Source organism: Anomaloglossus baeobatrachus, chromosome 2 (genome assembly GCF_048569485.1).
Source record: "Anomaloglossus baeobatrachus isolate aAnoBae1 chromosome 2, aAnoBae1.hap1, whole genome shotgun sequence".
NCBI classification, from domain to species: Eukaryota; Metazoa; Chordata; class Amphibia; order Anura; family Aromobatidae; genus Anomaloglossus; species Anomaloglossus baeobatrachus.
Window position 1 is genome coordinate 574,851,896 of NC_134354.1, and position 26,639 is coordinate 574,878,534.

A 26,639-nucleotide genomic window follows, 5' to 3' on the forward strand; every position below is an offset into this window, starting at 1 on the left:
TCTCCAGGAAAGCCCCCAGGTATTCTTCCTTAATTAATTGTATTCACCTTCTGACATGCCCAGACCTCCCTGCAGAGAAATGTCCTGGTAAAACACTGCAAGAATACTGAATGCCTGGTGCACAGCCTAGGCAACATAAATGCAGGGAACCCCCGCTGATGTCAAGGTGAACCCCGAAAAACCCTAGTGATCCTCCTGCATGAGCTGTGTTCACCTTGTGCCGTGCACCAGGCATTCAGTATTCTTGCGGTGTTTTACGACACCACTGTACAGGGAGGTTCCTGGATGTCAAGTGGAATACAGTTCATGTAGGAGGATCACCGGGGTTTCCTGGAGATACGCCGCTGGGATGAACTCTGCACCTTAGGGTACCGTCACACTTTAGGGACGCAGCAACGATCCCACCAGCGATCTGACCTGGTCAGGATCGCTGCTGCGTCGCTGCATGGTCGCTGGTGAGCTGTCAAACAGGCAGATATCACCAGCGACCAGTGACCAGCCCCCAGCCAGCAGCGACGAGTGGAAGCAACGCTGCACTTGCACGGAGCCGGCGTCTGGAAGCTGCGGACACTGGTAACTAAGGTAAACATCGGGTAACCATAGTTACCAGCGCACACCGCTTAGCTTAGCGTGTGCAGGGAGCAGGAGCCGGCACTGGCAGTGTGAGAGCTGTGGAGGCTGGTAACGAAGGTAAATATCGGGTAACCACCTCGGTTACCCGATGTTTACCTTGGTTACAGCTTACCGCAGGCTGTCAGACGCCGGCTCCTGCTCCCTGCACATTCAGGATTGTTGATCTCTCGCTGTCACACACAGCGATGTGTGCTTATCAGCGGGAGAGCAACAATAAAAAAACGAACCAGGGCTGTGTGTAACGAGCAGCAGGGGCCAGATCGCTGCTCAGTGTCAAACACAGCGAGATTGCTAATGAGGTCACTGCTGCGTCACAAAAAACGTGACTCAGCAGCGATCTCAGTAGCGATCTCGCTGTGTGTGAAGTACCCCTTACTCACCTCTCTGCAGACTCCTGGGTCACGTCCGATTGGCTCCAGAACCCGCCGGTAAGCAGCTGATTGTTTACGTCCAGCGGTGAAAATCCTGCCGGCTTTTTAACAATTAGATGATAAATCAGCTGATCTTGCTGGACGTAAACGATCAGATGATACTATCAGGTGACAGCATTAGCTGCTTACCAGCGGGTCCTGGAGCCCATGGGATTTTTAGACAATCAGCTGATGTGTAATCTGATTCAGGTTCTTGAACCTGTGTCAGGTTCAAAGACATGAATCCAATATCATCTAATCGGAAGGCAAACCGATCAGATCTGATCAGTTTGCCTTCTGATCAGATGATATTGGATCCGGATTGGACATCGTGGGATCCTCGACCCAGGACTACTGCGGAGGGGGGTTCTTTAGTTCAATAAAGATGGAGTCACTAATTGTGTTGTGTTTTATTTCTAATAAAAAATATTTTTCTCTGTGTTGTGTTTTTTATTATCTTAACTAGAAATTCATGGTGGCTATGTCTAATATTGGCGTGACACCATGAATTTCAGGCTTAGGGCCAGCTGATAATACAAAGCTGTCCCTAATCCTATTATTACCCAGTGAGCCACCCGATACCAGGGCCACTGGAAGAGTTGGATACTCTTCCTATGAACGCGCCATTTTCTGGGGTGGCTGCGGACTGCAATTCGCAGCGGGGGGATGCCCAGAAAGCTCGGGCCACCCTGTGCTGTGGATTCCAGTCCCCAGCTGCCTAGTTGTACCTGGCTGGACACATAAATTGGGTGAAGCCCACGTCGTTTTTTTTTTTTTTTATTTTATGAAATTCATGAAATAATTAAAAAGAAGGGCTTCCCTATATTTTTTGTTCCCAGCTGTGTACAAATAGGCAGCTGGGGGTTGGGGGCAGCCCGTACCTGCCTGCTGTACCTGGCTGGCATACAAAAATATGGTGAAACCCATGTCGATTTTTTGGTTTTATTTTTTTTTAAATTTATTAAAAAAATAAAAAAAACAAAAACACATAACCCAAAAGGGTTAGGGGTAAAGAAAATAAATGCGTAGGCTCCCGCTGCATTTTCTATTGCTAGCTAAGGGTAACCCAAACAGCTACTGGCTGCTAACCCCTACTTCTTAGTGTTACCTTCACTGGCAATGGAAAATCCAGGGAAGCAATATTTTCTTTAGGTTTTTTTTGCCAAAAATCTAAAAAAAAAAAAAATGACGTGGACTTCGCCCAACTTTTGTGTCCAGCCAGGTACAGCCAGACAGCTAGGGAGTGGAATCTGCAGTGCAGAGTGGCCCAAGCTTTCTGGGCCCCCTGCTGCATACTGCAGTCTGCAGCTGCCCCAGAAAATGGTGCTTTCATAGAAGCGCCATCTTCTGGCACTGTATCCAACTCAGCTTTGTTTTACCAGCTGGTATTAAGTCCGAGATTCTTAATGTCAGGCCAAGTTTGACCCAACCATTAAGAATCTCCAATAAAGTGTTAAAAAAAGACACCACACAGAAAAAATACTTTATTAGAAATATATACACAGACACACTTAGAGACTCCCATCTTTATTACTCCCTCTCTCCCCCCTCCTCGATCCTGGTCTTCTGTCACTGATCTAGCTTTGCTATATCAGAAAGAACGGGGGAGGAAGAACGCTTCTGCTCCTCGTGCTGTCTAATCACTCAATGTGTGAGCAAAGACTGTGGGTTGGTAAGCGGTGTCATCACCACTGCCACCATTGCCATAGTAACCTAATTAGAGGGTTACTATAGCAACGGTGATCTGCGTGCACCTGATTCCCGCCGCCGCTATTCATGGTGAATAGCGGCGCCGGTAAACGATCTAATAGATCATCATTTTCATATCACTTTTATTCCAAAATGGAGATTGAAGAAAATGGGTTGAACAAGGAAATTACATCAGAACACCTTTTTTCCCATCCAACTTTAATGAGCTGAAACAAGCATTCAATAGTAACAAAAAAAGCATGAAAAGAAGCACGAAAGCATGAAAAAAAGCAGGGAAAAAAGCATGAAAAGAAGCATGAAAAGAAGCATGAAAAAAAGCATGAAAAAAGCATGAAAAGAAGCAAGAAAAAAGCATGAAAGCATGAAAAGAAGCATGAAAAAAAGCATGAAAGCATGAAAAGAAGCACATAAAAAAGCAGCTTTTTTGTGCTGAAAAAAAAGCACCGTGGGCACATAGCCTAAGGCCTTGTGCCCACAGGGCGTTTTTACAGCGTTTTTTCTAGCGTTTTTCATTGCTTTTTTTAATCAATAAAAGCAAGGAAAAAGCATCCCAGCAAAGTCTATGAGAATCGGGACTTGCTGTGCCCACGTTGCTTCTTTTTCAGTTGCTTTTTTTCTTGCTGAAAAAAGAAGCAACATGTCAATTGTTTTAGCGTTTTTCCCTGCTTTTTTCCCCAATTGACTTCAATGGAGTAGGGAAAAAAAGCAGGAAAAAACGCATGTGTAATGCCCACATTGCTTTATACTTTATGCGTTTGGGCGTTTTTAGGGAGAAAAGAAAGCTATGGCTATGTAGATTCCTTCATAGAAGAAAGCCACATAGCCAGCGTCTGCAGCTGTTATCTTATCTCCCATTGTTTAGCGCGACACCTCTGCAGGGACCCCCGCTGACGTCACAAGGTAAAGAGTTCATCACAGCGGGGGATCTCCAGGAAATCCCACAGTAATCCCCCTGTATGAATTGTATTCACCTTGTGACATCCCCGAACTTATACAGCGAGGTGTCGCGGTAAACAATGCAGGGACCCCCGCTGATGTCACAATGTAAAGAGTTCATCCCAGCGGGGATCTCCAAGAATGTGGGCGGCATTGCTCGGTAATCCCCCTGCATGAATTGTATTCACATTGTGACATCCCGAACTTCTCTGCAGTGACGTGTGGCATTAAACAATGCAGGGACCCCCGCTGACGTCACAAGGTGAATAGTTAATCCCAGCGGGGGATCTCCAGGAAAGCCCCCGGTAATTCTCCAGCATGAATTGTATTCGCCTCCTGACATCCCCGGACTTCCCTGCAAAGAGATGTCGCGGTAAAACACCACAAGAATACTGAATGCCTGGTGCACAGCCTATGCCACATAAATGCAGGCAACCCCCGCTGACGTCAAGGTGAACCCCGAAAAACCCCGGTGATCCTCCTGCATGAACTGTGTTCACCTTGTGCCGTGCACCAGACATTCAGTGTTCTTGCAGTTTTTTACCAACACCACTCTACAGGGAGGTCCGGGGATGTCACAAGTTGAATACAGTTCATGTAGGAGATCCGCCGCTGGAATTAACTCTTCACCTTACTCACCTCTCTGCAGTCTCCTGGGTCACGTCCGATGGGCTCCAGGACCTCCCGGTAAGCAGCTGATTGTTTACGTCCAGCGGTGAACAGCTTGCCAGCTTTTTAACAAGCAGATGATGAATCAGCTGATCTTCCCTGGACGTAAACGATCGGATGATGCTATCAGGTGATAGCATCAGCTGCTTACCAGCGGGTCCTGGAGCCCATGGGACTTTTAGACAATCAGCTGATGTGTAATCTGTTTCAGGTCCTTGAACCTGTGTCAGGTTCAAAGACCTGAATCCAATATCATCTGATCAGAAGGCAAACCGATCAGATGATGTGTCATCATCTGATCAGTTTGCCTTTCAATCAGATGATATTGGATTCGGATTGGACATCAAGGGACCCTCAACCCAGGACTACAGCGGAGGGGGGTTCTTTAGTTCAATAAAGATGGAGTCACTAATTGTGTTGTGTTTTATTTCTAATAAAAAATATTTTTCTCTGTGTTGTGTTTTTTTTATCTTTACTAGAAATTCATGGTGGCTATGTCTAATATTGGCGTGACACCATGAATTTCAGGCTTAGGGCCAGCTGATAATACAAAGCTGGCCCTAACCCCATTATTACCCAGTGAGCCACCCGATACCAGGGCCGCTGGAAGAGTTGGATACAGCACCAGAAGATGGCGCTTCCTATGAATGCGCCATTTTCTGGGGCAGCTGCGGACTGCAATTCACAGTGGGGGGGCCCAGAAAGCTTGGGCCACCCTGTACTGCGGATTCCAGTCCCCAGCTGCCTAGTTGTACCTGGCTGGACACATAAATTGGGCGAAGCCCATGTCGTTTTTTTTTTTAAATTATTTTATGAAATTCATGAAATAATTAAAAAAAGGGCTTCCCTATATTTTTGGTTCCCAGCTGGGTACAAATAGGCAGCTGGGGGTTGGAGGCCACCCGTACCTGCCTGCTGTACCTGGCTGGCATACAAAAATATGGCGAAGCCCATGTCGACTTTTTTTTTTAATTCATTAAAAAAAAAACAAAAAAACAAACACATAACCCAAAAGGGTTAGGAGTAAAAAAAAATGCTTAGGCTCTCGCTGTATTTTCTATTGCTAGGGTAACTTAAACAGCTACTGGCTGCTAACCCCTCCTGCTTGGTGTTACCTTCACTGGCAATGAAAAATCCAGTTAAGCCCTTTTTTCTTGAGTTTTTTTGCCAAAAAATTTAAAAAAAATTCCATGGGCTTAGCCCAATTTTTGTGTCCAGCCAGGTACAACCAGACAGCTGGGGACTGGAAACCGCAACGCTGAGTGGCCCAAGCTTTCTGGGCCACCCGCTGTGTATTGCAGTCCGCAGCTGCCCCAGAAAATGGTGCTTTCATAGAAGCGCCATCTTTTGGCGCTGTATCCAACTCTTCCAGTGGACATGGTGCCAGGTGGCACGCTGGGTAATAAGGGGTTAATAACAGCTTTGTTTTACCAGCTGGTATTAAGCCCGAGATTCTTAATGTGAAGCCAAGTTTAACCCGGATATTAAGAATCTCCAATAAAGGGTTAAAAAAAGACACCACACAAAAAATACTTTATTAAAAATAAATACACAGACACACTTAGGGACTCCATTTTTTTACTCCCTCTCACCCCTCCTCAATCCTGGTCTTCTGTCACCGATCTAGCTCTGCTATATCAGAAAGCACGGGGGAGGAAGAACGCTTCAAATCCCCGTGCTGTCTAATCACTCAATGAGTTAGCAGAGACTGCAGGTTGGTAAGCGGTGACATCACCGCTACCACTGTTGCCATAGTAACCTAATGAGCAGGTTGCTATAGCAATGGTGATCTCCGAGCACCTGATTCCCGGCACCGCTATTCACCTGCATGAGCCGGTAAATAGCGGTGCTGGTAAATGATCTAATTATAGATCATCATTTTCCTGTCACTTTTATTCCAAAATGGAGATTGAAAAAAATGGGCTGAACAAGGAAATGACATCAGAACACCTTTTTTTCACATCCAACTTTAATGAGCTGAAACAAGCATTCAATAGTAACAAAAAAGGCATGAAAAGAAGCAGGAAAAAAAGCAGGAAAAAAAGCATGAAAGCATGAAAAAAAGCAGGAAAAAAAGCATGAAAAGAAGCATGAAAAGAAGCATGAAAAAAAGCAAGAAAAAAAGCATGAAAAGAAGCAAGAAAATAAGCATGAAAGCATGAAAAGAAGCATGAAAAAAAGCATGAAAGCATGAAAAGAAGCACAGAAAAAAGCAGCTTTTTTTTGTGCTGAAAAAAAAGCACCGTGGGCACAGGGCCAAAAAGTCTCTTTATGCATGTAACTATACCTGGAACAGTTAAGCGGGGTTAGAAATATGCACCCAGAACTGCTCAGGGTTATTGGTGCAGAGGGGACATGACAGGTTCAAATTAAGGAGCACGTCAATTATGCCGTATGATAAATCGCGTACATCTGCAATAGAAAAAACAAAGGCTCAATGCTGATTTTTTTTCTTCTGTTCACCTTAACGTTAATAAAAATGTATCAGAAAATGTAAATCATACCACAAAAATCATACCTCATAAAAATAGTGTAATTACAAAGTTGAATTCTGCATATCTTTAAGATGTCAATAATGTGAGTCTACTTTGGAACACAAAGTTATTTTTAAGTTAAAAATGTGATTTGTGCAAAGGTCTAAACCCTGATTTTCTGGTACAGAGCTCCAAATCACCTTATGTAGCTACAGCTAATAGATGTAGTTTAGAAGATTACTGCATATTGTTTTATTATTGAATTCAATAGGAGACAATTGCAGTAAGCTCCTAAACTACACCTTATGCAGTCTGACAGTTGGTTTAGTCTGTATGTGATGAGAAGCTGGTGATTTTGAGCTCTAAAACTAAAATAAAAATTTCTTTAACACTGGAAGAATATTTTATGAAAGTCCCTCTTTATAGAATTGTAAAAAGAAAAATATATAGAATAGCATTAACTAATAATATTCAGTAGTTTTACTCTTGGCCAGTTATGAATTATCATAAAGACATTGGCGAGATTTTGTATAACTTTTGTGATCAAAATGTGGTATGAAAAAAACAAAAGAAAACATTAATATATATATATATATATATATATATATATATATATATATATATATATATATATATATATATATATAAATATAAATATATATAGAGAGAGAGAGAGAGTTTGCTCCTTACATGAATGTTTGATTTTCTAAAAATTGTATTCCAGAGTATTCTGTCCCATGAGATGTAGTATCTGTACCATAACATTTGCTTTACTAACAGCTTTGGGATTAAGCTTCAAAAATAGTAATTATGTTAACCCCTTCACCTCCGGCCACTAAAACACCCTAATGACCGAGCCATTTTTTGCAATTCTGACCAGTGTGACTTTGACAGGTTATAACTCTGGAATGCTTCAACGGATCCTGGCAATTCTGACATTGTTTTTTCGTGACATATTGTACTTCATTTCAGTGGTAAATGTAGGCCGATATTTTTTGCGTTTATTTGTGAAAATTTCGGAAATTTTGCGAAAATTTTGCAATTTTTAAACTTTGAAAATGTATGCCCATAAATCTGAGAGATATGTCAAACAAAATACTTACTAAATAACATTTCCCACATGTCTACTTTACATCAGCACAATTTTCGAAACTAAATTTTTTTTTCGTTGAAGTTAGAATGGGTCAAAGTTCATCAGCAATTTCTCATTTTTCCAACAAAATTTACAAAATAATTTTTTTAGGGACCACATCACATTTGAAGTGACTTTGAGAGGCCTACGTGACAGAAAATACCCAAAAGTGACACCATTCTAAAATCTGCACCCCTCACACTGTTCAAAACCACATCCAAGAAGTTTATTAACCCTTCAGGTGTTTCACAGTAACCAAAGCAATGTGGAAGGAAAAAATGAAAATTTTACTTTTTAACACAAAAATGTTACTTTAGCCATAACATTTTCATTTTCACAGGGGACAAAAGAGAAAGTGCACCATACACATTATTGTGCATTTTCTCTTGAGTACGCTGATACCTCATATGTGGTAAAAATCAATTGTTTGGGCGCATGGCAGAGGTCAAAAGGGAGGGAGCGCCATTTCAATTTTTGAACACAAAATTAGCTGCACTCATTAGCGGATACCATGTCGGGTTTGAAGACCCCCTGAGGTGCCTAAACAATGGAGCTCCCCCACAAGTGACCCCATTTTGGAAACTAGAGCCCTCAAATATTTTTTCTAGATGTTTGGTGAGCACTTTGAACCCCTGGGGGCTTCACAGAAGTTTATAATGTTGAACCGTGAAAAGAAAAAAAAACAATTACCGCAAAACTGTTGCTTCAACTAGGTAGCTTTTTTTTACAAGGGTATCTGGAAAAAATGCACCATAAAATGTATTATGCATTTTCTCCTGAGTACTCAGATACCTCATATGTGGTGGAAATCAAATGTTTGGGCATACGGCAGGGCTCGGAAGGCAAAGAGCGCCATTTGAATTTTTGAGTGCAAAATTAGCTGCACTGATTAGCGGACGCCATGTCGGGTTTGAAGACCCCCTGAGGTGCCTAAACAATGGAGCTCCCCCACAAGTGACCCCATTTTGGAAACTAGAGCCCTCAAATAATTTTTCTAGATGTTTGGTGAGCATTTTGAACACCTGGGGGCTTCACAGAAGTTTATAATGTTGAGCTGTAAAAAGAAAAAAAACATTTTTTAACACAAAACTGTTGCTTCAACTAGGTAGCTTTTTTTTCACAAGGATATCAGGAAAAAATGCACAATGAAATGTATAGTGCATTTTTTCCTGAGTACGACAATACCTCATATGTGGTGGAAAGTAATTGTTTGGGCGCATGGCGGGGCTCAGAAGAGAAGGAGCACCATTTGACAGCAAAATTGGTTGGAATCATTAGCTGACGTAATGTTGCATTTGGAGACCCCCTGAGGTGCCTAAATAATGGAGCTCCCCCACAAGTGACCCCATTTTGGAAACGAGACCCCTCAAGGAGTTTATCTACATATTTAGCGAGCACCAAGGGGCTCCACAGAAGTCCATAATGTTGCGCCATGAATACAATTTTATTTTTTTACCACAAAGCTGTTACTTGAACCAGGTAGCTTTTTTTCACAAGCGTATCAGGAAAAAATGCACTATGAAATTTATAGTGCATTTTTTCCTGAGTACGACGATATCTCATATATGGTGGAAAGTAATTGTTTGGGCGCATGGCGGGGCTCAGAAGAGAAGGAGCACCATTTGACAGGAAAATTGGTTGGAATCATTAGCGGACGCCATGTCACGTTTGGAGACCCCCTATGGTGCCTAAACAGTGGAGCTCCCCCACAAATAACCCCATTTTGAAATTAGACCCCTCAAGGAATTTATCTAGATGTTTGGTGAGCCCCTTGTACCCCCAGGGGCTCCACAGAAGTTGATAACGTTGAACCGTAAAAAATATTATTTTTTTTTTACCACAAAATTTCTGCATCAATCAGGTAGCTTTTTTTTTTTTACAACGGTATGGCTACTTTCACACATCCGGCTTGAGCTCTGCGGCTCAATCCGGCTGTGCAAGCTATGCAACGGATGCGGTGAAAACACCGCATCCTTTGCATAAGTTTTTTACATGCGGCCAGTCCGGTTTTTGCCGCTTGCGGCATGCTACTGAGCATGCGTAGTGGCAAAAAACGCATGCGGCGGCCGGATGCGGTTATTGCCGCATCGCGCCGCATCCGGCCGCCATAGGCATGCATTGAAAAATGCGCCGCATCGGCCGAATGCGGCGCGATGCGGTTTTTTTTGCCGCACGAAAAAACGTGCCAGGCAACGTTCCATCCGGCCGCCGCATCGGCTAAATCTGCCGCATGCGGCAAAAACCGGATGGAACGCAAGGCCATGCGGCACAATGCGGCACTAATTAAAGTCTATGCAGGAAAATCGCAACCGGCAGCAAAAAAAAACGGTTGCGATTTTCCTCCAATTTGCCGTATTGTGCCGCAGAGCAAAAACCGGAGGTGTGAAAGTAGCCTATCAGGAAAAACTGCACCATAAAATGTATTGTGCAGTTTTTCCTGAGTACACAGATACCTCATATGTGGTGGAAAGTAATTGTTTGGGTGCATGGTGGGGCTCAGAAGAGAAGGAACGCCATTTGACTTTTCAAACGCACAGACGCGGTGCACTGATCGGCCGCTGCAGGACGCACGGTCGGATGCGATACAAAAATCGTCGGGGATAGGGAAAAAAAGTCCCGCCAAAAATTGAGCAGTGATGCAGATACGTTATGTGCATCCCTGATCAGTGCTCGACGGGACGCATGGACGGATGCGATACAAAAAACGTCGGGGATACGAGATAAAAAAAGTCCCGCCGAAAACGGATCACGGATGCAGATACGCATCGGACGGATGAGGTGTAAAAATGGACAGGGGATACAGAAAGAAAAAAGAAAAAAAAAAAGTTATACTCATAGTACGCAAAGGATTAGGAGGATCACTGACCAGAAGAACTGCAGGAGGGACAGAAGGCAAGCAAGATGGACGGCTTTACAGGAGCAGCAGGCAGGACGTTGGACAGCTCTGCAGAATACCCAGGAAGGACCCAGCGATGGAGGCAGATGTGATCGGGCCAGTGAAGACCTCGGACGACCCAGTGAAGACAGGTAAGAGGACGTCGGGGGAGAGCAGAGGGGGAGGGAGGGAGCAGAGGGGGGGAGAGCAGAGGGGGAGGGGGATATCGGAGAAGGAGCTGCAGAATAGAGATAATGGGGGAGGCAGTCAGATCGCGGGGGGAGCAGATCGGGATGTCGGGGGGGCATATCGGGGTGTGGGGGGGCAGATCGCAGGGCGGCACGGACAGGGGCCATCATGGGAGCGCGCAGGGGCACCACGGGAGTGCGCAGGGGCATCGCGGGAGTGCGAATGGGCTGCAAGGTGAGCACAGTACTCATGTGCAGCAGGAGCGGTGACCTCAGCGGCGGCAGCAGCAGCGATGGCGTGGCACCATAAGTACCAGCCAGTGCACGCTGCAGACATGTTGGGGGAGGGCTCCCCAGACGAGCACAGGCCTGGGAAGGGCGGCCACCTGCAGATCAGACCGCCCCACTGCACACTGATTGGAGCGATTGCGCATCATAGCACGATCGCTCCAATCAGTGCTGCAGGGGCTGGGGGCGACATGTTAGAGCTCCGGCTATGATGTGGTGAAGCTGATTCAGCCCCTCATAGCCGGATCTCACAGTAAGGCACTAATTCAGGCATTATTTTTCCGAAATTAGTGCAAATGTTGTGGTTGGCGGTTCAGATTTGAACAGCCAATCACATTGATCATCGATGGGGGGTGGCGATGCCACCCCCCCTGGGGTCAAGCAAAGGTCCCCTGCTGTAAGAAACAGCGAGGGACATCATTTGAAAGCCTTTGCTATGGCCACGGCAATCAAATGAACTTTAGGCCGTAAAATTATGTCCCTGGTCGTTAAGTCACGTTAAAATAGGACGTAATTTTACTCCCCGCGGTCGTGAAGGGATTAATCTCCGTAAAACAAGCAAGTTATATTAACGTTGCTACTTATAGTAGAAAAAAAATTCTGAAGTAAAATTTCAAAATGTTTGCTCATAGCTTTCAACATTGTACCAATTTATAGAATAAACATGTCACAAATGTGTTAGGCACAGTGATGAAGCAAAACTGTTACTTTTAACAAAATCAAGTATTGTTCCTTTTGCTTTTTGTCCTGATGAAGAAGACGGATATGTCTTGGAAACGTGTTGACCTGCAGAAATAAAGATAAAGGATTTCATCATATATCCTTGGATTCTTGTGGTTTCTAGTGCAGGATTGAACCCGGATCTCTCTTTTTTATCATATTGCTTCATAGAACATTAAGTGTCAGGTTAATTCTTGCTACATATATAATCTAATATCACATGTCTATGAGTGGAAAAATATATGAAACGTTAAGATTAGCAAAAAATCTTGACAGTGACATTACAATTTGGTGTTTTCAATAAATGGGAGAGCAATCTGGTTTGAGTGTGCAACTTTCTTTGCTTAAAGAACATGGATGTATCAAAGTCTGATCTTCAGAACATGTCTGTGTAAGTTTATCATGGCATGAACAAAGAAGATCTTTAAGAACCTAAAAAATGAAGTTTTTGATGATAATCAGGCTGGAAAAAGTTACAAAACCATCTCTAAACACTGCAACAATTGTCAGACACAAAATAAAGAAGGGGGGTATGAGGACACTAAGGCAGTATGAATGGGATCATCCGAAAGCACACCTAAAGGTAGAACAATTGGAAAAAGAGAAAAGAGGGTGTGCTATGAAGCAGATCCCCAGAACAATGAAGCAGATCACCAGAACAATAATAGCAAAAAATACACACATTTTTATTTTAGAAAAAAGACACCAATACAAATTTTAAAAATATCTAAAAGACATAAAGTGCAAAAAATACCAGGTGTTTGCTATAATGCAGCACAGAACTCTAAAGGGTGCTTTACATGCTGCGATATCGCTAACGATATATCGTTGGCGTCACGTCGTTAGTGACGCACATCCGGCGCCGTTAGCGACATCGCAGCGTGTGACACCAATGAGAGACGATCAACGAACGCAAAAATGTGTAAAATCGTTGCTCGTTGACACGTCTTTCATTTCCTTAATATCGTTGCTGCTGCAGGTACGATGTTGTTTGTCATTCCTGCGGCATCAGACATCACTATGTGTGACACCGCAGGAACGACGAACATCTCCTTACCTACGTCCACCGGCAATGAGGTTTGAAGAAGGTGGGCCCGCTCGTCTCCGCCCCTCCTCTGCTATTGGACGGCTGCCGTGTGACGTCGCTGTGATGCCCCATGAACCGCTCCCTTAGAGAGGAGGCGGTTTGCCGGCCATAGCGACGTCGCAGGGAAGATAAGTCCGTGTGACGGGTGTTAGCGATGTTGTGTGCCATGGGCAGAGATTTGCCCGTGTCGCATAACCGACGGGGGCAAATACGCTCGCTAGCGATATTGGTAACGATATCGCAATGTGTAAAGTACGCATAAAGGTATCCTCCTCAGAAATGTAGAACATTTTCTGTGACCACTAATAACTAGGGATGATCGAATACCTTAAATATTCAACTTCGCTAACAGCCGATGAATAGGTTGCCGCTATGCGAATATTCTATGCGCAATGTAAGTCTATGGGAAGCCCGAATAGTTCCGAATAGTTGTTATTTGGGTTTCCCATAGACTTACCTTGTGCATTGAATATTTGCAAATAGTGGAATAGCGGTGACCTATTCAGGAAATATTTCTGAAGCCGAATATTTGAGGTATTCGATCATCTCGGGCGGCATGGTGGCTCAGTGGTTAGCACTGCAGTCTTGCAGCGCTGGGGTCCTGGGTTCAAATCCCACCAAGGACACTATCTGCAAGGAGTTTGTATGTTCTGCCTGTGTTTGTGTGGGTTTCCTCCGGGTACTCCGGTTTCCTCCCACACTCCAAAGACATACAGATAGGGACTCTAGATTGTGAGCCCCAATGGGGACAGTGTTGCCAATGTATGTAAAGCGCTGTGGAATTAATAGCACTATATAAATGAATAAAATGATTATTAATATTATTATTATCTCTACTAATAACCAACAAAAATACATAATGATACAATTAAGGAAGGAACTGCCTATGACAGATGTATGCAAAAATAAACATGCGAGGACAAACTCTGATATAACTATTAGAGATGAGCGATGTTTGAGGTCTTTTAATTCTCCTTTCATTTTCTTTCTATTCATCGTCTATTGTAATTTCACATTTTTTCACCCTTCTTTTATAATTGCTCATTACAGGCTTGTGACGCTGTTGTCGTCTGATTATTGACATCTTATGAATGGCACCCCTTGTTATGGTTGATCATGATGTCCATCTTGAGTGAAATATGCTTATATATGGAATTTATATGAAGATCAAAAAAGGCAACACCTTCTCTGAACAACATCTACGTGGGAATGGATCCTGTTATATTAGTACTGCATTAAATAAGACATGATTGCTGTATTTCCTTTTTGTGAACAGTGTGTTGCCATGTGATAGTTTTTGCCTATACCTGTGCATTCACATAGAATGGTCATTATTAGTGCACTGTTCTCATGGATGTTTCTTGACTTATTGTCCTGCCTTTCTCTTGCTTGGCGTTCTATAGAATTCCCACAGTGCAAGTATGAGGTTGCTCACACTGTTTGCTGCGAGATTAGCCTGCCGATGTGGGTGGGTGTGTACTTTGCAAATATCAGTTTTGCTTTTCATATTATAACAATGGTGGAAGCTTTTATGATGCATTAAATGCGACAACATTGTTTTTCTTTTTGTTATTTATCTCCTCCACTGTGTTGCTATGTAATGATCTTTGCCCACACTTTTGCCCTCACTCAAGATGGTGACATCTGTGCACTGTGTGTGCGCGCGCCTCCTGTTTCATTGCTTTGCCTCCTCCTTGTCTGGCGTCCAATCGGATCACCACAGTGTGAGCATGCGCAGTGGGTCTTCCGGGACGCCGGCCACGGAGGTGGGCGACGCGATGGCCGGGTGACGCGCGCCGATCAAGCACAGGTGCCTATTATTATGGGTCCTTAAATAACACCCGCGCCACTTGCCCTGCACCTTGAGACAAAGCTCTTGCGAAACGCGTCAGGTGCGGGGCAGTGCGTTCAGTATCCTATGGCTACAGCTGGTATGTTCTATCATGAGGCTCGCATATAATGCTCTTTGGTTATCCTTAACAGTGCTAACCACGAGGAGGCTTGGAGCTTGTGTTTTGCTTATCGTGCAGTCCATGACATTTTTCTGTGTTAGCTCTAATGAATTATGACTTGTACGCCCACATTGTACTATGGTGGGGGGGAGAGCGTACGATTGATAATCAATTGATGATTGATTCTGCACCATATATAGCACTTTCAGTGGCATTTTTTCTGGGATATACACCCCCAGATGACAACTATAATTTCCCTGATCTGGGTATTATAAGCACAAACCTTACCAAGTGAATGACTAATGTGCTATTTAATGGTGGCAGACAATTGTCTCCTATGCTATGAATTTATAAATGATGGTTTTTTTGTGATGCATTTGATGTGATTAATTGACCTATATGTGCATATGTGCTGGGAATATATAAGTCATATTCAGTGATTCAAATATATCTGGTGATCCATGTACTGTGTAGCATGGGAGGTTTCTCTCCCATTATATGGCAATATTATATATTATATATTGTGATCAATAGGGCTTTTACTCCCAGGTGATTAACCAGTTTAACACTATTGTATTGGTTATGTACTAATAACCAACCATCCATACTGATTGTATATTTGACCTACTAACTAGCTTCCAAGATATATATTGTCCGTTACCAGCGCCATTACGTAAAATGATCTAACGCACTGTCCTGTCATATGTATGCATGGTTTTAAAATTCACTTCATGCACTGTGTGCCTTTAATTATTTATGTACAATAAATTTATACTGTTTTTTGCATAAAAATTTGTCTATCTGACTTTATTAAAATAATAAGTACTAGTGGTCATTTTTAGGACTATACTATATGTGTGGGACCCTGGTTAATATGTATTTTTATACATGATGGATCTGAAGATTCATGGTCTGTTTTTTTTGATGTTTGAGGTTCGCCAATTTCATGTTCGAGTGATTTTGGAGGGTGTTCGAGTCGTTCGACGAACTTGAACGATTTGCTAAAAGTTCGGCAGTTCGAGTTACAGTCAAGAACGGTTCGATCACCAAAAGCATGGCTTTTTACAGCTACGTGTGCAAAGAGCCATCGATGGCAGCCTGCGGTAAGCTGGTAACAAGGGTAAATATCGGGTTTCCAAGCAAAGCGCTTTGCTTAGTAACCCAATGTTTACCCTGGCTGCGTGTGCAAAAATCCCCGAAAGCCACACAGAAGCACTTCCGTGTGACTTCCGTAGGATGTCTGTGTCCCACTCCAGCCCCAGCCCCGCAGATGCCCGCTCAGCAGTGTCCACAGCTGCCCGCACTGTACTGTGTCCGCTGCTGCCCACACTGCAGTGACAGCAGCTGCGGTGATGAAAAGTGCTGCCGTCAGGAGGTTAGTGAAGTTCCTTACCTGTGGTAATGAAGTCCTGCCCTCCCGACATCAACGCTGTCACTGTCCTCCATGGCCGCCGTTTGTCACATCTCCTCTCACTGTCGACCCGAGACTGTCACTAGAGGTGACGTCACAGGCACCCACGATACTTGGTTGTGAAGGCCGAGGTAACTGAACTCAGTGACAGCTCTGCTATCAGGAGTGCAGCGATCACCGCAGGTAATGTACCTCGTTAACCTCCTGACAGCAGCACTTGTCATGCCCTGCAGGGACCTGGGCTAACCTATTGATGTTAGCTCAGGTCACTGCATTGCTCTCCTAGCCAATATGGAACATTCTGTTCTTCATTGACTGGGACACTGACTATGGTATGGATTGTCATGGTATCCCCTTGGATTACACCAGACCTGGATTTGTTTTTCTTTCTAATAAATTGGTGAATGTTTTGGGGAATGTTATTTCAAATAAAAATGACTTTGTCGTCTATTTTTTTTATACAGAATGGGTTGGTGATGTCGGGTATCTGATAGACGCCTGACATCACGAACCCCAGGGCTTGACGCCAGGTGACATTACACATCTGGTATTAACCCCATATATTACCCTGTTTGCCACCGCACCAGGGCAACGGGATGAGCTGGAGCGAAAAACCAGGATAGGCGCATCTAATGGATGCGCCACTTCTGAGGCGGCTGCGGCCTGCTATTTTTAGGTTGGGGAGAATCCAAAAACCATGGACCTCTCTAGTCTGAGAATATCAGACCCCAGCTGTCCGCTTTACCTTGGCTGGTGATCCAATTTTGGGGGGACCCCCACGGTTTTTTTTTTTAATTATTTATTTAATTTAAAATAACGGCGTGGGGTGCCCTCAGTTTTGGATTACCTTACCAACCAAGGTGAAGCTGCCAGCTGTGGTCTGCAGGCTGCAGCCGTCTGCTTTACCCTAGCTGGCTATCAAAAATAGGGGGAACCCCACATTATTTTTTTTTTTTTTTTGGCTAAATACAAGGCTAAGCACCCCTTAGTGCCACATGAAAGGCACCAAAGGGTGCACAATTACAAAATGCAGGAGAGAGGGACATTGTGGATTTCTGCCATTATAATGACAGAAAAGACTGATATGAAGTGTACAAGCACAAGATAATCACCAGAGCGCTCTATGCTGTGAAAATCAGTAGAAAATGGCACTGGAGTGAACATGTGACCGCCTCATGTAGATTGAAGTTATGGATCCTGGGAAAATTTATGTATTTTCCCTCCTTCAGTTTTTTTGCAGTACGCAAAAAAATGGAAGGCATACGGATGACAAACGGATGACATACGGACCGTATACGGAATGGAAACAGATGCCACATGGATCCATCCATGAAAAAAATGGACCGTGTTTGCAGACCACAAAAACGTATCGGTCGTGTGAATGTAGCCTTATTCTGATCTGCTGTATATGAACAGCAGGGAGAAATAAGTGAATAGCGCCCCCCAGCGTCAGAAAATCTCCAGGGTTTCAGGGGGTAGCTGAGACCCTGGAGATAATGATTCAGGCCATTTTTTCTGGTCCGCACTCACGTGATCACCAATATACACCGTATACCGATGATCACGTTACAGTAAATGACAGCGTCGGTAAAAAATGATTTATCTCCCATCTGGCATGAACAAACATATCAGATGGGAGATAAATCTCCTCCCCGGTCCCCTCCGGTTCCCCAGTGTCACCAAAGTGCCACCCCCGACCTCCTCCCGGAAATCCAAGATGGCCGCGCGCACAGCAGTGCCTCGGCCGCATTCACCCTACTCCTCTAAATTCTGTCGCATGTGCCATGACACATGCGACAGAAAACTCCACCCAGGCCCTGCCAGATCCCCTCCTATAACCCCACCGGTGTTCCCCGGTGTCCCACGGTGCCTGTGCAGCGTTGATCCGCCGCGGCCCCCTCCTTCACAATAGACGTTGCCGCATGCACAGAGCGGCTGTTAGCTCAGTTTCCTGTGATCAGACACAGTGAGTGGCGGTAACCATTCCTCTGTAAGCTACTGCAATGCCCTGCTCATGAGGTAAGGAACATAGTTGATCAGAAGAGCTATACTACATTTCCAAATGGAGGTATTTGATTTTATAGTTGCCCTGCTGAACGACTACCAAACATGAGAGTCCATTATACGCCACAAGAAAACATGTTTAAATAGCGAGCTCTGTTGTTTAGTATTCATTCAGCTGGATAACTGGACTTAAAGGGATATTCCATCTCCAATATCCTATCCCCAATAAATAGTAGGTGGAATAGCAATAATATCAGCAAATACCAATATTTGGAAATGTAGAATAGTTCTCCTGATTAGGCATGCCCTTACCTCATGAACAGGGCATTGCAGGTTTGGTAGCAACAGTTCCGACATGGACTCTGCTGCTGTGGACCCGGGGAGAGTGGGTGAAGATACATTGCACCCATACTCCTCATATGGAGGGTCTGCACTTCTAGAAAATGGGGGAAATGTTCCCTGAGCGTGTCCCCCCATATTCTAGAATGTCCAGAGTCGTCATGGGACCCCCTTATTTTTTTCCTTACAATAAATTGGTGAAAGAGGGAATGTTTTAGGCAGTGTTTATTCAAATACATTTTTTTTTGTCTATTTTTTTTGTTAGTACTGGCAGTTTGTGATGTCGAGTATCTGATAGATGCCATGACATCACAAACTGCTGGTCTTAATGTCAGGTGACCTTACAGCTAGTATCAACCCCATTTATTACCCCGTTTGCCACTGCATCAGGGCACGGGATAAGCTGGGGTAAAGTGCCAGGATTGGCGCATCTAGTGGATGTGCCACTTCTAGGGCGCCTGTGGCCTGCTATTTTTAGGCTGTGAAGGGCCAATAACTATGGACCTTCCCACCCTGAGAATACCAGACCACAGCTGTCCGCTTTACCTTGGCTGGTGATCCAATTTGGGGGGACCCTAGTTTTTTTTGTAATTATTATTATTTATAAAATAATTATGAAAAAAGAGCCTAGGGTGACCTCCACATTGGATCACCAACCACGGTAAAGCTGGCAGCTGTGGTTTTCAGTCTACATCCGTCTGCTTTACTCTAGCTTGCTATCAAAAATGGGGGGACCCAACGTCATTTGTTTTTTTAAACTATTTTTTAAAAAACAAAAAATTAATGGGCTTCCCTGTATTTTGATTGCCAGCCAAGGTAATGCCAGGCAGATGGGGGTGGCAACCTGTAGCTGTCTGCTTTATCTGCGCAAAGCGCTACGTCATTTTTTTTAATGATTTATTTTTACAGTACGGTGATGTCCAGCAATCAAAATACAGGGAAGCCCATTTTTTTTTGTTATTTAAATTAATTTTTTTTAAAAAAAATATATGGGCTCCCGCTGCATTTTTTGTTTTGCTAGCTAAGGGTAATCCAAGCAGCTACTGGCTGCTAACCCCCACTGCTTGGTGTTACCTTCACTGGCAATGGAAAATCCAGGGAAGCATTTTTATTTTTTTTGCCAAAAATCTAAAAAAAAAAATGACGTGAGCTTCGACATATTTTTGTATGCTAGCCAGGTACAACAGGCAGGTACGGCTGCCCCCAACCCCCAGCTGTCTATTTGTACTCGGCTGGGAAATAAAATATAGGGAAGCCCTTTTTTTAATTATTTCATGAATTTCATGAGATAATTTAAAAAAAAACGACGTGGGCTTCGCCCCATTTTTGTGTCCAGCCAGGTACAACTAGGCAGCTGGGGAATGGAATCTGCAGCACAGGTTAGCACGAGCTTTCTGGGCCCCTCTGCTGCGAATTTCAATCTGCAGCCGCCCCAGAAAATGGGGTGCTGTATCCAACTCTTCCAGCAGCCCTGAAGCCGGGTGGCTTGCTGGGTAATAATGAGTTAATACTAGCTTTATTTTACTAGCTAGTATTAAGCCAGAGATTCTTAATGTCAGGCAAGTTTGACCCAGCCATTAAAAATCTCCAATAAAGGGTTAAAAAAAAGACACCACACAGAGTAAAAATACTTTAATAGAAATAAATACACAGACACACTAAGAGACTCCATGTTTATTACTCCCTCTCATCCCTGCACGATCCATGGTCTTCTGTCTTTTTTCTCCTTCAACCCATGCAGCTCTGCTACATCAGACAGCACTTCATAGGAGGAAGATGCTGATGCTCCCATGCAGTCTATTCACTCAGTGAGTGAGAAAAAGCAGCATGCTGCAAGCGGTGACATCACCACTGACAGGCGGGTTACCATAGCAACGGTGCTCCGATCACATCATTCCCGGTGCCGCTATTTACCGGTTGTGACAGCTAGTCCCTGCATGTGGGCTGACTCTGTAAATAGCGCCCACATGCAGGAATGGGGAGTCGACTATGTGCCAGAGCATTTCGCCAGTACACGGAGATGCTTGAACGATCACCGCGTACCGGAGAGATGCACTGACAGGACCTAGCAATCACATCCAACCATGTGACCAGTCTGTAGCCAATGAGATAATAGACATGTGACTGGTCACGTGCTATTTTGACGTCACGAAAGGTCCTATCATCAGTGCTGGTTACCGGGAGGACGCAGTGATTATCGGAAGGAAAAGCGGCAAGAGACAGAGTGCAGGATGCGTCGCGAGGACCAGTAAGTGCTATGGCAATGTTTATTAACTGTATGTGTACATGTATAATGTGTTTTTATGTGTTTGTGTTTGCCTCCCATTGTTTTTAATGGGGTTCGAGTGGTTCATCGAACGGTTTGTCGAACGTTCGTGGAACGGACCCGAACCGAACTCGAATGCTAGGGGGTGGCTCATCTCTAATAACTATCAATCCTGCCCGAATGGCAAAGCAGGGTTCAAACATGTAAGAAATACCTATAGGTGGAATAAAGCAGACATAAGCACAAAAATGCATACAAAACGTTGTGATCCGTACCAGGGTCACAAGTAAGCAAAGAGCATGCAAGATAATTCCTTAAAGGGAAGGTATCGTCAAAAAAAAATAATAACTGAAAAAATGTAAAGTAATAATGTTTAAATGTTTTGTTTAAATATTATTTAATATTAAAAGAAAATTTAAAAAGTTTGATATTTTCCACTGTTAAACACTAGGGGGAGCAGCTTCTGAAATCCTACAGAAATTCCACTGTATAAAAAGCTCAGATTATAGCCTGCCGTAAAGTGGGCGGAGTCTGCTCTCCTGTGTGTGATGGCATGCCTCCCTCCTCCTAATCTGAGTGTTTACAACAGATAACAGAGAATGACATGTAGGGACACAGTGCACAGCCATTTTCCTGGTGACCAGAAATGTCTAAGGTGTCACCAAGGACAGCAGGAGTATCACACAGGAGAGATTTAGATACACAGCTCAGCAGACAGTATCACACAGGAGAGAATTAGATACACAGCTCAGCAGACAGTATCACACAGGAGAGAATTAGATACACGGCTCAGCAGACAGTATCACACAGGAGAGGATTAGATACACGGCTCGGCAGACAGTATCACACAGGATAGGATTAGATACACGACTCAGCAGGCAGTATCACACAACATAGGATTAGATACACAGCCCTGCAGACAGTATTACACGATAGGATTAGATACACAGCCCTGCAGACAGTATTACACAGCAGAGGATTAGATACACAGCTTTGAGACATCACACAGGATAGGATTAGATACACAGCTCAGCAGAGTATCACATGATAGGATTAGATACACAGCCCTGCAGACAGTATCACACAGGATAGGATTAGATACATAGCTCAGCAGACAGTATCACACAACATAGAATCAGATACACAGCTCAGCAGACAGTATCACACAGGATAGGATTAGATACACAGCCCTGCAGACAGTATTACATGATAGGATTAGATACACAGTCCTGCAGACAGTATTACACGATAGGATTAGATACACAGCTCAGCAGAGAGTATCACACAATAGGATTAGATACACAGCCCTGCAGACAGTATCACACAGGATAGGATTAGATACACAGCTCAGCAGACAGTATCACACAACATAGGATTAGATACACAGCTCTGCAGACAGTATTACATGAAAGGATTAGATACACAGCCCTGAAAACAGTATCACACAGGATAGGATTAGATCCACAGCCCTGCAGACAGTATTACACGCTAGGATTAGATACACAGCTCAGCAGACAGTATCACACAGGAGAGGATTAGATACACAGCTCAGCATACAGTATCACACAACATAGGATTAGATACACAGCCCTGCAGACAGTATTACATGATAGGATTAGATACACAGCCCTGCAGACAGTATCACACAGGATAGGATTAGATACACAGCTCAGCAGACAGTATCACACAGGATAGGATTAGATACACAGCTCAGCAGACAGTATCACATGATAGGATTAGATACACAGCCCTGCGGACAGTATCACACAGGATAGGATTAGATATGCAGCTCAGCAGACAGTATCACACAACATAGGATTAGATACACACCCCTGCAGACAGTATTACACGATGGGATTAGATACACAGCCCTGCAGACAGTATTACACAGCAGAGGATTAGATACACAGATTTGCAGACATCACACAGGATAGGATTAGATACACAGCTCAGCAGACAGTATCACACGATAGGATTAGATACACAGCTTAGCAGACAACATCACACAGGAGAGGATTAGATACACAGCTCAGCAGACAGTATCACACAGGAGAGGATTAGATACACGGCTCAGCAGACAGTATCACACAGGATAGGATTAGATACACAACCCTGCAGACAGTATCGCCGGTACACACACAGGTACTCACATGCAGTGGGGTGCGCGCACACACACACACAATCACCCCTGATGGGGACCTTGTGCCACACACACACAATCACCCCTGATGAGGACCTTGTGCTACACACACACACCCACACACACACACCCACCCACACACACACCCACCCACACACACACACACACAATCACCCCTGATGGGGACCTTGTGCCATACACACACACAATCACCCCTGATGGGGACCTTGTGCTATACACACACACACACACACACAATCACCCCTGATGGGGACCTTGTGCCACACACACACACAATCACCCCTGATGGGGACCTTGTGCCATACACACACACAATCACCCCTGATGGGGAACTTGTGCTATACACACACACAATCTCCCCTGATGGGGACCTTCTGCTACACACACACACACACACACACAATCACCCCTGATGGGGACCTTGTGCCATACACACACACAATCACCCCTGATGGGGACCTTGTGCCATACACACACACAATCACCCCTGATGGGGAACTTGTGCTATACACACACAAACACACAATCACCCCTGATGGGGACCTTGTGCCATACACACACACAATTACCCCACACACAATTACCCCTGATGGGGACCTTGTGCTACACACAGACACACACACACACACACAATCACCCCTGATGGGGACCTTGTGCTATACACACACACAATCACCCCTGATGGGGACCTTGTGCTATACACACACACACACACACACACAATCACCCCTGGTGGGGACCTTGTGCCACACACACACACAAACAATCACCCCTGATGGGGACCTTGTGCCCTACACACACACAATCACCCCTGATGGGGAACTTGTGCTCTACACACACACAATCACTCCTGATGGGGTCCTTGTGCTACCCACACACACACACACACACACACACACACAATCACCCCTGATGGGGACCTTGTGCTATACACACACACACACAAGCACCCCTGATGGGGACCTTGTGCTGTACACACACACACACACACACACACAATCACCCCTTATGGGGACCTTGTGCTATACACACACACACACACACACACACAATCACCCCTGATGGGGACCTTGTGCTATACACACACACAATCACCCTTGATGGGGACCTTGTGCTATATACACACACACACACACACACACACACAGCAGCGGCGACGGGCAGAGCGGGAACTTGGGAGGATGAAGGGAGGGGAGTGTCATTGGAGATGGTAACAGCGGGGGGGAGGGGCGGCGTCAGTAGGTGGGGCAGAGCAGGGGCTGGGGAGAACGGAAGGAGAGGGGTGTCATTGAAGACAGTAATGGCGGGGGGGAGGGGCGGCGTCAGTAGCTGGGGCAGAGCAGGGGCTGGGGAGAACGGAGGGATGGGATGTCATTGGAGACAGTAACGAGGGGAAGGGGAGGCGGCCAGTACTCACACATCCCGGCAGGTGACAGGGGTAAAGTGGAGCAAACAGCACACGCTGTGAGCACCACAATAATGGCGCTGAACTCCTCACTCTGCTGTGTCCTGGAGAGCCCAGGGCGCTCGTCCAGGTCACAGCAGACGCCCACTGTAACGTACTTCATGGGGTTGGAGCCCGACTATCAGAGTCTATGCACAGGGGCTGCCATAAAGGAAGGAGTTACTGTCATTACACAGACAGCAAATCCAGCATGGCAGCCCCCAGTGCCTCCAGTAAAATAAGAATTACATAAAAACTAAATAAGCTGCGATTTTCATTTTGTATTAGAAATACTTGATTTCATAATCACTATTTTTAATACAAAAATAAAAAACCGTGATACCTTCCCTTTAAGGCATGGTAAAAAGTAATGGAATTGAAGTCATGGTGGAGGAGGAGACACAAAAAAGTACCCCCCAACGCGAATCACCATCTGAGGATGGCTTCAACAGGAAAAAATGGTCAGTACCCCATTTTTCCCTGAGGAAGCCATCCTCTGATTTAATAATTTATTTTTTTACTAAGACCATTTTACAGCCGAGAACTTGGCTCACCATTGACTTATATGTGGTTCTTTGTTATGGCTCAAGTTCAGGATCAAGTTCGACCTCCGAACCCAATTTTTTTTTTTACGCTTTGGTTCTGTGAACACAAATATCCCACAGAATAGCTTATCACCCACCAAGAACTGATTTTGTACCTTGTCATTTAAGTAAAAGTTCATTGAAGAACTATATATAACCTAGTCAATTTCTTAGGAAAAAATAATTATTTATTTAACGGCCTTCAGATTGATCTCAAGCCATGGTGAATAGTGATGGGCGAATCTGGACTGTAAAAGTCATGATCCGCGTATGTAACCTAGTGCTTGTGCACCAATCCCAGGCCTGGAGTTTTCAGAGGACTCCCAGTAACTATGCAGATCCAGCCACCCTGGGTAATAAAAATAAAGGAAAAAGAAAATAAGAAGAAAGCAAGTGTGTTATACTTACCAAGTTTCCGTGCAACTGTAACATTTCTTCTGGGGATGCTCATTATCTCCCATACATATACACTGCTTCCCTTGCCCCCTGGAAGTCCCAGTCTCTGTGACTGGTTGCAGACAGACCACACCCCCACCCTGTGTGACATCGTGTTTGACTGCTTGGAAGCGCACACACTGTCTGTGAATTCATAGTGGTGTAAAAATAAATGAAAAAAATGGCATAGAGTGTCCCCATTTTATGATACCCAGCACAGATAAATCATATTGCTTCAGACTGAAGCCCCCAGCTGTATGTTTAATTTGCTGTATATCAAAATAAGCGGGAAAGCATGCAGCTTAATTATTTATATAAACAATTTTAAATAACGACGTGCGGTCCCCCACAATTTTGATACCCAATCATGACAAAACCGACAGCTGGTATTCTCAGGCTGGGGATGCCCATGGTTATTAACCCCCAACATTAAAATAGCATCCTACAGCTATCCAGATTTGTCGCATACATTAGCTGCAACAATCCCAGAACTTTACGTGGCTTTGCCCAATTGCCCTGGTTTGGTGGCAATTGGAGAAATAAGGGGTTATTGACAGCTCACAGCTGCCACTAAGCCATAGATTAGTAATGGGGAGGCATCTATAAGACCCTCTCCATTACTATTCTGTAAGTGAAAAGAAATAAGCACAAACATCAAAAAAATCCTTTACTTGAAATAAAATAAAAAACACCATCTTTTGCTCCTTTATTAACCTCAAACATCCAGTCATCAACATCAACATAATCCATACAAGGTTTGACAACAATTCTGGGTCTACTACATTATATATTGAAGTCACAACATGCACGTACAGAACATGTTCACACTAGAGATAAGCGATTCGGCAAAGATCTGAAAATGTTAAAATCTTACAATTCTTGGCTGATGATTTAGCACAAAAGTTGGCGATCTTTCCAAGA